The sequence below is a fragment of the Microcebus murinus genome, chromosome 22, assembly GCF_040939455.1.
Source record: "Microcebus murinus isolate Inina chromosome 22, M.murinus_Inina_mat1.0, whole genome shotgun sequence".
Taxonomy (NCBI): Eukaryota; Metazoa; Chordata; class Mammalia; order Primates; family Cheirogaleidae; genus Microcebus; species Microcebus murinus.
The window spans coordinates 452,501-463,325 of record NC_134125.1 but is presented as its reverse complement, the minus strand read 5'-3'; positions in this window follow the sequence as shown (position 1 = coordinate 463,325).

The following is a 10,825-nucleotide window of genomic DNA, read 5'->3' as shown; positions in this document are numbered from 1 at the left end:
CTCCCCGCTGTTCAAAGGACACTTTTGATGTCCTGGAACATGAACTGCAGCTATTTCTTCTGGTAACATTAGACCTTCTAAAACTTGGGTTATTAACTCTTCATGTATTATGTTTTCCATTTACTATTAGCCCTCGTTCCATCAGATTTTTCCAAAGGTATGAACTACTCCAGAGGCATATATAGAGTCTGTGTAGATGGTCTCTTCTTTAAGAAGTTTTAAATTTTATTTGGAGACAGTCTCACTCTGTTGCCCCAACTAGAATGCCGTGGCGTCAGCCTAGCTCACAGCAACCTCAAATTCCTGGGCTCCAGCGATCCTCCTGCCTCAGCCTCCCGAGTAGCTGAGACTACAGGCATGCGCCACCATGCCCGGCTGATTTTTTTCTATATATATTAGTTGGCCAATTAATTTCTTTCTATTTATAGTAGAGACGGGGTCTCTTGCTCAGGCTGATTTTGAACTCCTGACCTGAAGCAATCCGCCCACCTCGGCCTCCCAGAGTGCTGGGATTACAGGTGTGAGCTACCTCGTCCGGCCTGTTTCTATATATTTTTAGTTGGCCAATTAATTTCTTTCTATTTTTAGTAGAGACGGGGTCTCCTTCTTGCTCAAGCTGACTTCGAACTCCTGACTTTGAGCGATCCTCCTGCTTCAGCCTTCTTGAATGCTAGGATTACAGGTGTGAGCCACCGCGCCCGGCCCTCTGTTAAACATTCTAAGGCTTGGTTGAGGGCCTCAAATTCACAAGTTTGGGCGGACCATCCATTCTGGAGTCTTCCTGATTCGATTATGGTTAATTGAACTCCACCTACCACGGAATACCCACTCTGCCTCTCTCCCTTTATTATTTGTGAAGACCTGTCTGCAACTAATTTGAGACCCATCTGTGGGGGGGGTTCTCTAAGGTCTGGCCAGACTTTGGTTTGCTACTTAGTCCATACGACTGCTCAGTTGGAGCATTTCCTTTTCCTCCAAGTAGGAACTCGGCGGGAACTAAGCACCCATGTGGGATGAGGGTTAAGTCATCTCTAACAGGATGATCTCATATTTCAGGGTTCTGGAGTCAGTTAGCCGGCTTCCCACCCATTGGTGGAGAGGGGTTCTAACCTGATGGGCTGCACTGACAAACTTTCCCCAAAGATCAGTTTCCTACTTCTGTTAAGAGAGCAGAGGCTGCCACTGATTGGATGCGTTCTGGCCACCCTCGAGAGGGGGGGTCCAAACGTTTAGACAGAAATGCCACAGGCTGCTTATGCCCTTCATGTTCTTGAGCTAAATAAAACTCCTAAGGCTTCCCTGGTCAACATTTACAAAGAGAAGGAAGGGTTTCGAGGGAGGGCAGTGCTAGCACCGCGGCTGTGATGAGGGCCTGCTTGAGGGCATCTATCAGCTGGGTTTCTTCTGGCCTCCAAAGGGTAGGGGTCAGGCCCCTCACCTAAAAGTTCAAGACATATTAAAAAAAAAAAAAAAAGAAAAAGAAAAAATAAACAAAAAAAAATATAAAATTCTGTTTGGCTATTAATATTAAAAAAATAAATAAACAAAAGTTCAAGACATAATCCTCTGGTTTTGAGAGCATAGGAGTATATCCACAATCCGTAGTACCCCATTAGCCCCCCAAAATTTCCTGAGTCTGTCTTTGTAGCTGGTAAAGGCATGTCGTCTATTGCCGAAGCTCGTTCGGGGCTCAGTTCTCATTTTCCTTAGCTGATCAGACGTCCTAGATACTTCACCTCCTTTCTATGAAATGCCATTTTCTGTAACAGGTTGTAGTCTGAGCTTTCCTTCTGCAGGAACTGGGTACTGTCTTCTCCTGACAGTCTCCCTGGAGTCTTGAGGTTAACTAATACCGGGGGAAACACTTAGTCCTCCTCCACTTCCTTCCTTTGCCCAAACTTTGGGGAGAATTGTTTCCTCCTCCTCCTCCTTTGTGCACAGTAGATTTAAAGAATCTTGAATTGTTCTTTGGGTAATAACTAATCCTACACCTAATCTTTGTCTCAAAAAAAAAAAAAAAAAAAAAAAAAGTCTGGCTCTGTTGCCCAGGCTAGAGTGAGTGCCGTGGTGTCAGCCTAGCTCACAGCAACCTCAATCTCCTGGGTTCAAGGGATCCTCCTGCCTCAGCCTCCTGAGTAGCTGGGACTACAGGCATGCGCCACCACGCCGGGCTAATTTTTTTTTATATGTAGATTTTTAGTTGTCCAGATAATTTCTTTTTTTCTTTTTTTTTGTAGAGGTGGGGTCTCACTCTTGCTCAGGCTGGTCTCAAATTACTCCTGACCTCAAGCGATCTTCCTACCTCAGCCTCCCAGAGTGCTAGGATTATAGGCATGAGCCACTGTGCCCTACCCCTAATCTTTTTTTTTTTTTCTCTGAGACAGTCTCGCTTTGTTGCCCAGGCTAGAGTGAGTGCCGTGGCGTCAGCCTAGCTCACAGCAACCTCAGACTCCTGGGCTCAAGCAATCCTCCTGCCTCAGCCTCCCGAGTAGCTGGGACTACAGGCATGCGCCACCATGCTCAGCTAATTTTTTCTATATATATTAGAAAGAAATTAATTGGCCAACTATTTATAGTAGAGACGGGGTCTTGCTCAGGCTGGTTTCGAACTCCTGACCTTGACCAATCCGCCCGGCTAGGCCTCCCAGAGTGCTAGGATTACAGGCGTGAGCCGCTGTGCCCTACCCCTAATCTTGACGTCAAGTCTTGGCCCAGGAGATTTGTTCCTGCTTCAGGCACGCAAAGAAATTTTATTTGTGCTTTCTGGCCTTTGTATATGAAAATCGTGACATTAAAAGTTTCCGTTTTACCCCAGATACAGTCACTGGCCAGGCGCACGGTGGCGGGAGGGCGAGCTAGAGAGGACCGGGCGGCTCCTGAGTCAACAGGAATGTGATTCCCTCCCCTCAGGGTCCGATCTCCAAATTTATCAAGGTCTCTGGCTAGGACCTTTGACGTGAAAGAAGCCCTGACCCCTGTCTTCTCCCTCAAAAGCCATGAGGGACTGGGCCTCATTCACAGGAAAATAAAAAAATAAAAAAAAATAAAGCCATGAGGGGTATCACCTTTTCTTCCTTCTTCCAGTCCTGACACTCCCTTTTAGTGTCCTTCCCTCCAACACTTGCAACATCTGCCCCCCCCCGGTCTCTCCCCCCCCGGTCTCTCCCCCCCCGTCTCTCCCCCCCCGGTCTCTCCCCCCCCCGGTCTCTCCCCCCCCCGTCTCTCCCCCCCCGGTCTCTCCCCCCCCCGGTCTCTCCCCCCCCGGTCTCTCCCCCCCCCGGTCTCTCCCCCCCCCCGGTCTCTCCCCCCCCCCCGGTCTCTCCCCCCCCCGGTCTCTCCCCCCCCCGTCTCTCCCCCCCCCGTCTCTCCCCCCCCGTCTCTCCCCCCCCGTCTCTCCCCCCCCGTCTCTCCCCCCCCCGTCTCTCCCCCCCCGTCTCTCACCCCCCCGTCTCTCCCCCCCCCGGTCTCTCCCCCCCCCGGTCTCTCCCCCCCCCGGTCTCTCCCCCCCCCGGTCTCTCCCCCCCCCCGGTCTCTCCCCCCCCCCGGTCTCTCCCCCCCCCCGGTCTCTCCCCCCCCCGGTCTCTCCCCCCCCCCGGTCTCTCCCCCCCCCCGGTCTCTCCCCCCCCCCCGGTCTCTCCCCCCCCCCGGTCTCTCCCCCCCCCGGTCTCTCCCCCCCCCGGTCTCTCCCCCCCCCCGGTCTCTCCCCCCCCGTCTCTCCCCCCCCGTCTCCCCCCCCCCGTCTCTCCCCCCCGTCTCTCCCCCCCGTCTCCCCCCCCGTCTCTCCCCCCCCGTCTCTCCCCCCCCGTCTCTCCCCCCCGTCTCTCCCCCCCGTCTCTCCCCCCCGTCTCTCCCCCCCCGTCTCTCCCCCCCCGTCTCTCCCCCCCCGTCTCTCCCCCCCCGTCTCTCCCCCCCCGTCTCTCCCCCCCCGTCTCTCCCCCCCCGTCTCTCCCCCCCCGTCTCTCCCCCCCGTCTCTCCCCCCCCGTCTCTCCCCCCCCGTCTCTCCCCCCCCGTCTCTCCCCCCCCGTCTCTCTCCCCCCCCCGTCTCTCCCCCCCCCGTCTCTCCCCCCCCCGTCTCTCCCCCCCCCGTCTCTCCCCCCCCGTCTCTCCCCCCCCGTCTCTCCCCCCCCGTCTCTCCCCCCCCCGTCTCTTCCCCCCCCCGTCTCTCCCCCCCCCGTCTCTCCCCCCCCCGTCTCTCCCCCCCCGGTCTCTCCCCCCCGGTCTCTCTCCCCCCCCCGGTCTCTCTCCCCCCCCCGTCTCTCTCCCCCCCCCGTCTCTCCCCCCCCGTCTCCCTCCCTCCCTCCCTCCCTCTGTGTCTCCCTCCCTCCCTCCCTCTCTGTCTGTCTGCCTACCTCCCTCCCTCCCTCCCTCTCTGTCTGTCTGCCTACCTCCCTCCCTCCCTCCCTCTCTGTCTGTCTGCCTACCTCCCTCCCTCCCTCCCTCTCTGTCTGTCTGCCTCTCTGTCTGTCTCCCTCCTTCCCTCCCTCCCTCTCTGTCTGCCTCCCTCCTTCCCTCCCTCCCTCTCTGTCTGCCTCCCTCCCTCCCACTCTGTCTGTCTCCCTCCCTCCCTCTGTCTCCCTCCCCTCCCTCTGTCTGTCTCCCTCCCTCTGTCTGTCTCCCTCCCTCTGTCTGTCTCCCTCCCTCTCTGTCTCCCTCCCTCTCTGTCTCCCTCCCTCCCTCCCACTCTGTCTGTCTCCCTCCCTCCCTCCCTCTCTGTCTCCCTCCCTCCCTCCCCCTCTGTCTGTCTCCCTCCCTCCCTCTGTCTCCCTCCCTCCCTCTGTCTGTCTCCCTCCCTCTCTGTCTCCCTCCCTCCCTCTGTCTCCCTCCCTCCCTCTGTCTGTCTCCCTCCCTCCCTCTGTCTCCCTCCCTCCCTCTGTCTGTCTCCCTCCCTCTCTGTCTCCCTCCCTCCCTCCCACTCTGTCTCCCTCCCTCCCTCCCACTCTGTCTGTCTCCCTCCCTCCCTCCCTCTCTGTCTGCCTCCCTCCCTCCCTCCCTCCCACTCTGTCTCCCTCCCTCCCTCCCTCCCTCTCTGTCTGCCTCCCTCCCTCTCTCCCTCCCTCCCTCTCTGTCTGTCTCGTCCCTCCCTCCCTCCCTCTCTGTCTGCCTCCCACCCTCCCTCCCTCTCTCTCTGTCTGTCTCCCTTCCTCCCTCCCTCTCTCTCTCTCTGTCTGTCTGTCTCCCTCCCTGTCTCTCTGTCTGTCTGTCTGCCTCCCTCCCTCCTTCCCTCTCTCTGTCTCCCTCCCTCCCTCCTTCCCTCTCTGTCTGGCTCCCTCCCCTCCCTCCCTCCCTCTCTGTCTGTCTCCCTCCCTCCCTCCCTCCCTCCCTCCCTCCTCTCTGTCTGCCTCCCTCCCTCCTTCCCTCCCTCCCTCTGTCTGCCTCCCTGCCTCCCTTCCTCTCTGTCTGCCTGTCTCACTCCCTCCCTCCCTCTCTGTCTCCCTCCCTCCCTCCCTCGCTCCCTCCCTCTCTGTCTGCCTCCCTCCTTCCCTCCCTGCCTGTCTGCCTCCCTCCCTCCCTCTCTCCCTCTCTGTCTCCCTCCCCCCCTCACTTTCTGTCTCCCTCCCTCCCTCCCTCCCTCTCTATCCGTCTCCCTCCCTGCCTCTCTGTCTATCTCCCTCCCTCCCTCCCTCTCTGTCTCCCTCCCTCCCTCCTTCCCTCCCTCCTTGTCTGTCTGTCTGTCTGTCTCCCTAACTCCCTCCCTGTCTGTCTGTCTGTCTGTCTCCCTCCATCCCTGTGTGTCTGTCTATCTCCCTCCCTCCCTGTCTGTCTGTCTGTCTCCCTCCCTCCCTCCCTCTCTGTCTGTCTGTCTCCCTCCCTCTCTGTCTATCTGTTTGTCTCCCTCTCTGCCTCCCTCCCTCCCTCTCTGTCTCACTCCCTCCCTCCCTCCTTCTCTGGCTGCCTCCCTCTTCCCTCGCCCCCTCCCTCCCTCCCTCTCTGTCTCCCTCCCTCCCTCCCCCTCTGTCTGTCTCCCTCCCTCCCTCCCTCTCTGTCTCCCTCCCTCCCTCCTTCCCTCCCTCCCTCCTTCCCTCCCTCCCTCTGCCTCCCTCCCTCCCTCCCTTTCTGTCTGTCTCCCTCCCTCCCTGACTCTGTGTCCCTCCCTCCCTCCCTCCCTCCCTCTCTGTCTGCCTCCCTCCCTCCCTCCCTCCCTCCCTCTATGCCTCCCTCCCTCCCTCCCTCTATGCCTCCCTCCCTCCCTCCCTCTCTGCCTCCCTCCCTCCCTCCCTCTCTGTCTGTCTCCCTCCCTCCCTCCCTCTCTGTCTGTCTCCCTCCCTCCCTCCCTCCCTCTCTGTCTGTCTGTCTCCCTCCCTCCCTCCCTCCCTCTCTGTCTGTCTCCCTCCCTCCCTCCCTCCCTCTCTGTCTGTCTCCCTCCCTCCCTCCCTCCCTCCCTCTCTGTCTCCTCCCTCCCTCCCTCCCTCTCTGTCTCCCTCCCTCCCTCCCTCCCTCCCTCTGTCTCCCTCCCTCCCTCTCTGTCTCCCTCCCTCCCTCCCTCTGTGTCTCCCTCCTTCCCTCCCTCCCTCTCTGTCTGCCTACCTCCCTCCCTCCCTCTCTGTCTATCTGACTAACTCCCTCCCTCCCTCACTCTGTGTCCCTCCCTCCCTCCTTCCCTCCCTCTCTGTCTGCCTCCCTCCCTCCCTCCCTCTCTGTCTGCCTCCCTCCCTCCCTCCCTCTCTGTCTGCCTCCCTCCCTCCTTCCCTCCCTCTCTGTCTGCCTCCCTCCCTCCTTCCCTCCCTCTCTGTTCCCTCTCTGTCTGCCTCCCTCCCTCCTTCCCTCCCTCTCTGTCTGCCTCCCTCCCTCCCTCCCTCCCACTCTGTCTGCCTCCCTCCCTCCCTCCCTCCCTCTGTCTCCCTCCCTCCCTCCCTCTCTGTCTCCCTCCCTCCCTCCTTCCCTCTCTGTCTGTCTCCCTCCCTCCCTCTCTCTGTCTCCCTCCCTCCCTCCTTCCCTCTCTGTCTGTCTCCCTCCCTCCCCTCCCTCCCTCCCTCCTGTGTCCTTCCCTCCCTCCTTCCCTCCCTCCCTCTGTCTGCCTCCCTCCCTCCCTCTCTGTCTGCCTCCCTCCCCCTACTTCCCTCCCTCCCTCTGTCTGCCTCCCCTCCCTCCCTTCCTCTCTGTCTGCCTGTCTCACTTCCTCCCTCCCTCTGTCTCCCTCCCTCCCTCCCTCGCTCCCTCCCTCTCTGTCTGTCTCCCTCCCTCCCTCCCTCCCTCCCTCCCTTCTGTCTGTCTCCCTCCCTCCCTCCCTTTCTGTCTGTCTCCCTCCCCTCCCTCCCCTTTCTGTCTCCCTCCCTCCCTCCTTTCCTCTCTATCCGTCTCCCTCCCCTCCCTCTGTCTGTCTCCCTCCCTCCCTGTCTGTCTGTCTCCCTCCCTCCCTCTCTCTGTCTCTCCATCCCTCCTTCCCTCCCTCCTTGTCTGTCTGTCTGTCTGTCTCCCTAACTCCCTCCCCGTCTGTCTGTCTCCCTCCATCCCTGTGTGTCTGTCATCTCCCTCCCTCCCTCCCTCCCTCCCTCTGTCTGTCTCTGTCTCCCTCGTCGGTCTCCCTCTCTCCCTCCCTCCCTTTCTGTCTCACTCCCTCCCTCCCTCCGTCTCTGTCTCCCTGTCTGTCTGTCTCTCCCTCCCTCCCTCTCTGTCTCACTCCCTCCCTCCCCCCTCCGTCTCTGTCTATCTGTCTGTCTCCCTGTCTGTCTGTCTCCCTCCCTCCCTCCCTCTGTCTCCCTCCCTCCCTCCCTCCCTCCCTCCTTCTCTGTCTGCCTCCCTCTTCCCTCGCCCTCCCTCCCTCCCTCTCTGTCTCCCTCCCTCCCTCCTTCGCTCCCTCCCCTACCTCTGCCTCCCTCCCTCCTTCCCTCTGTCTCCCTCCCTCCCTCCCTCCCTCTCTACCTCCCTCCCTCCCTCCCTTCCTACCTCCCTCCCTCCCTCCCTCCCTCCCTCCCTCTGTCTCCCTCCCTCCCTCTGTCTCCCTCCCTCCCTCTGTCTCCTTCCTTCTCTGTCTCCCTCCCTCCCTCCCTCTGTCTGCCTCCCTCCCTCCCTCCCTCTGTCTGCCTCCCTCCTTCCCTCTCTGTCTGTCTCCCTCTCCCTCCCTCCCTCTCTCTGTCTCCCTCCCTCCCTCCCTCTCTGTCTGTCTCCTTCCCTCCCTTCTGTCTCCCTCCCTCTCCATCCCCCTCTGTCTGTCTCCCTCCCTCCCTCCCTCTGTCTCCCTCCCTCCCTCCTTCCCTCCCTCCCTCTGTCTGCCTCCCTCCCTACTTCCCTTCCTCTGTCTGCCTCCCTCCCTCCCTCCCTCTCTGTCTCCCTCCCTCCCTCCCTCTCTGTCTGTCTGTCTCCCTGTCTGTCTCTCCCTCCTTCCCTCCCTCCCTCTGTCTGCCTACCTCCCTCCCTCCCTCCCTCTCTCTCCCTCTCTGTCTGTCTCCCTCCCTCCCTCCCTCCCTTTCTGTCTCTCTCCCTCCCTCCCTCCCTCCCTCTCTGTCTCCCTCCCGCCCTCCCTCTCTATCCGTCTCCCTCCCCTCCCTCCCTGTCTGTCTCCCTCCCTCCCTCCCTCCCTCCCTCTGTCTCCCTCTCTCTCCCACCCCCCTCCATCCCTCTGTCTCCCCCTCCCTCCCTCCTTCCCTCCCTCCCTCCCTGTCTGTCTGTCTGTCTCCCTCCATCTCTGTCTCTATCTCCCTCCCTCCCTCTCTGTCTGTCTGTTTGTCTCCCTCCCTCCCTCCCTCCCTCCCTTTCTGTCTCCCTCCCTCCCTCCCTCCCTCCCTCTCTGTCTCCCTCCCTCCCTCCCTCCCTCCCTCCCTCCCTCTCTGTCTGCCTCCCTCCTTCCCTCCCTCCCTCTGTCTCCCTCCCTCCCTCCCTCTCTGTCTCCCTCCCTCCTTCTCTCCCTCCCTCTGCCTCCCTCCCTCCCTCCCTCTCTCTGTCTGCCTCCCTCCCTCCCTCCCTCCCTCTCTGCCTGCCTCCCTCCCTCCCTCTCTGTCTGCCTCCCTCCCTCCCTCCCTCTGTCTCCCTGCCTCCCTCTCTCTGTCTGTCTCCCTCCCTCGCTCACTCCCTCCTTCCCTCCCTCCCTCTGTCTCCCTCCCTCCCTCCCTCCTTCTCTGTCTGCCTCCCTCTCTCCCTCCCTCCCTCTGTCTGCCTCCTTCCCTCCCTCCCTCCCTCCCCCTGTCTGCCTCCCTCCTTCCCTCCCTCCCTTCTGTCTCCCTCCCTCCCTACCTCTCTGTCTCCCTCCCTCCCTCCTCTCGCTCCCTCCCTCTGCCTTCCTCCCTCCTTCCCTCCCTCCCTCCGTCTGCCTCCCTCCCTCCCTCTCTGTCTGCCTCCCTCCTTCCCCTCCCCTCCCTGTCTCCCTCCCCCCTCTCCCTCTCTCTGCCTCCCTCCCTCCCTCCCTCCTTCCCTCCCCTCCTCTGCCTCCCCCTCCCTCCCTCTCTCCCTCCCTCTCTGTCTGCCTCCCTCCCTCCCTCCCTCTGTCTCCCTGCCTCCCTCTCTGTCTGTCTCCCTCCCTCGCTCACTCCCTCCCCTTCCTCCCTCCCACTGTCTGTCTCCTTCCTCCCTCCCTCTGTCTCCCTCCCTCCCTCCCTCCCTCCCTCCCTGTCTGTCTGTCTGTCTGTCTGTCTGTCTGTCTCCCTCCCTGTCTGTCTGTCTCCCTCCCTGTCTGTCTCCCTCCCTGTCTGTCTGTCTCCCTCCCTCCCTCCCTCTCTGTCTCCCTCCCTCCCTCCCTTCCTTGTCTCCCTCCCTCCCTCCTCTCTGTCTCTCCCTCCTTCCTTTCTCTCTGTCTGTCTCCCTGTCAGACAGACAGACAGACAGACAGACAGACAGGGACGGAGGGAGGGAGACTGTCTGTCTGTCTGTCTGTCTCCCTCCCTGTCTGTCTGTCTCCTTCCCTGTCTGTCTGTCTCCCTCCCTGTCTGTCTGTCTCCCTCCCTGTCTGTCTGTCTCCCTCCCTCCCTCTCTGTCTCCCTCCCTCCCTCTCTGTCTCCCTCCCTCCCTCTCTCTGTCTCCCTCCCTCCCTCTCTGTCTCTCCCTCCCTCTCTGTCTCCCTCCCTCCCTCTCTGTCTCCCTCCCTCCCTCTCTCTCTGTCTCCCTCCCTCCTTCCTCTCTGTCTCCCTCCCTCCCTCTCCCTGTCTCCCTCCCTCCTTCCCTCTCTTGTCTGTCTCCCTGTCAGACAGACAGAGAGACAGGGAGGGAGACAGGGAGGGAGACAGGGAGGGAGACAGGGAGGGAGACAGGGAGGGAGACAGGGAGGGAGACAGACAGACAGGGAGGGAGACAGGGAGGGAGACAGACAGACAGGGAGGGAGACAGACAGACAGGGAGGGAGACAGACAGACAGGGAGGAGACAGACAGACAGGGAGGGAGACAGACAGACAGACAGGGAGGGAGACAGACAGACAGACAGGGAGGGAGACAGACAGACAGACAGGGAGGGAGACAGACAGACAGACAGGGAGGGAGAGACAGACAGACAGACAGGGAGGGAGACAGACAGACAGACAGGGAGGGAGACAGACAGACAGACAGGGAGGGAGACAGACAGACAGACAGGGAGGGAGACAGACAGACAGACAGGGAGGGAGACAGACAGACAGACAGGGAGGGAGACAGACAGACAGACAGGGAGGGAGACAGACAGACAGACAGGGAGGGAGACAGACAGACAGACAGGGAGGGAGACAGACAGACAGACAGGGAGGGAGACAGACAGACAGACAGGGAGGGAGACAGACAGACAGACAGACAGGGAGGGAGGGAGACAGACAGACAGACAGACAGGGAGGGAGGGAGACAGACAGACAGACAGACAGACAGGGAGGGAGGGAGACAGACAGACAGACAGACAGGGAGGGAGGGAGACAGACAGACAGACAGACAGA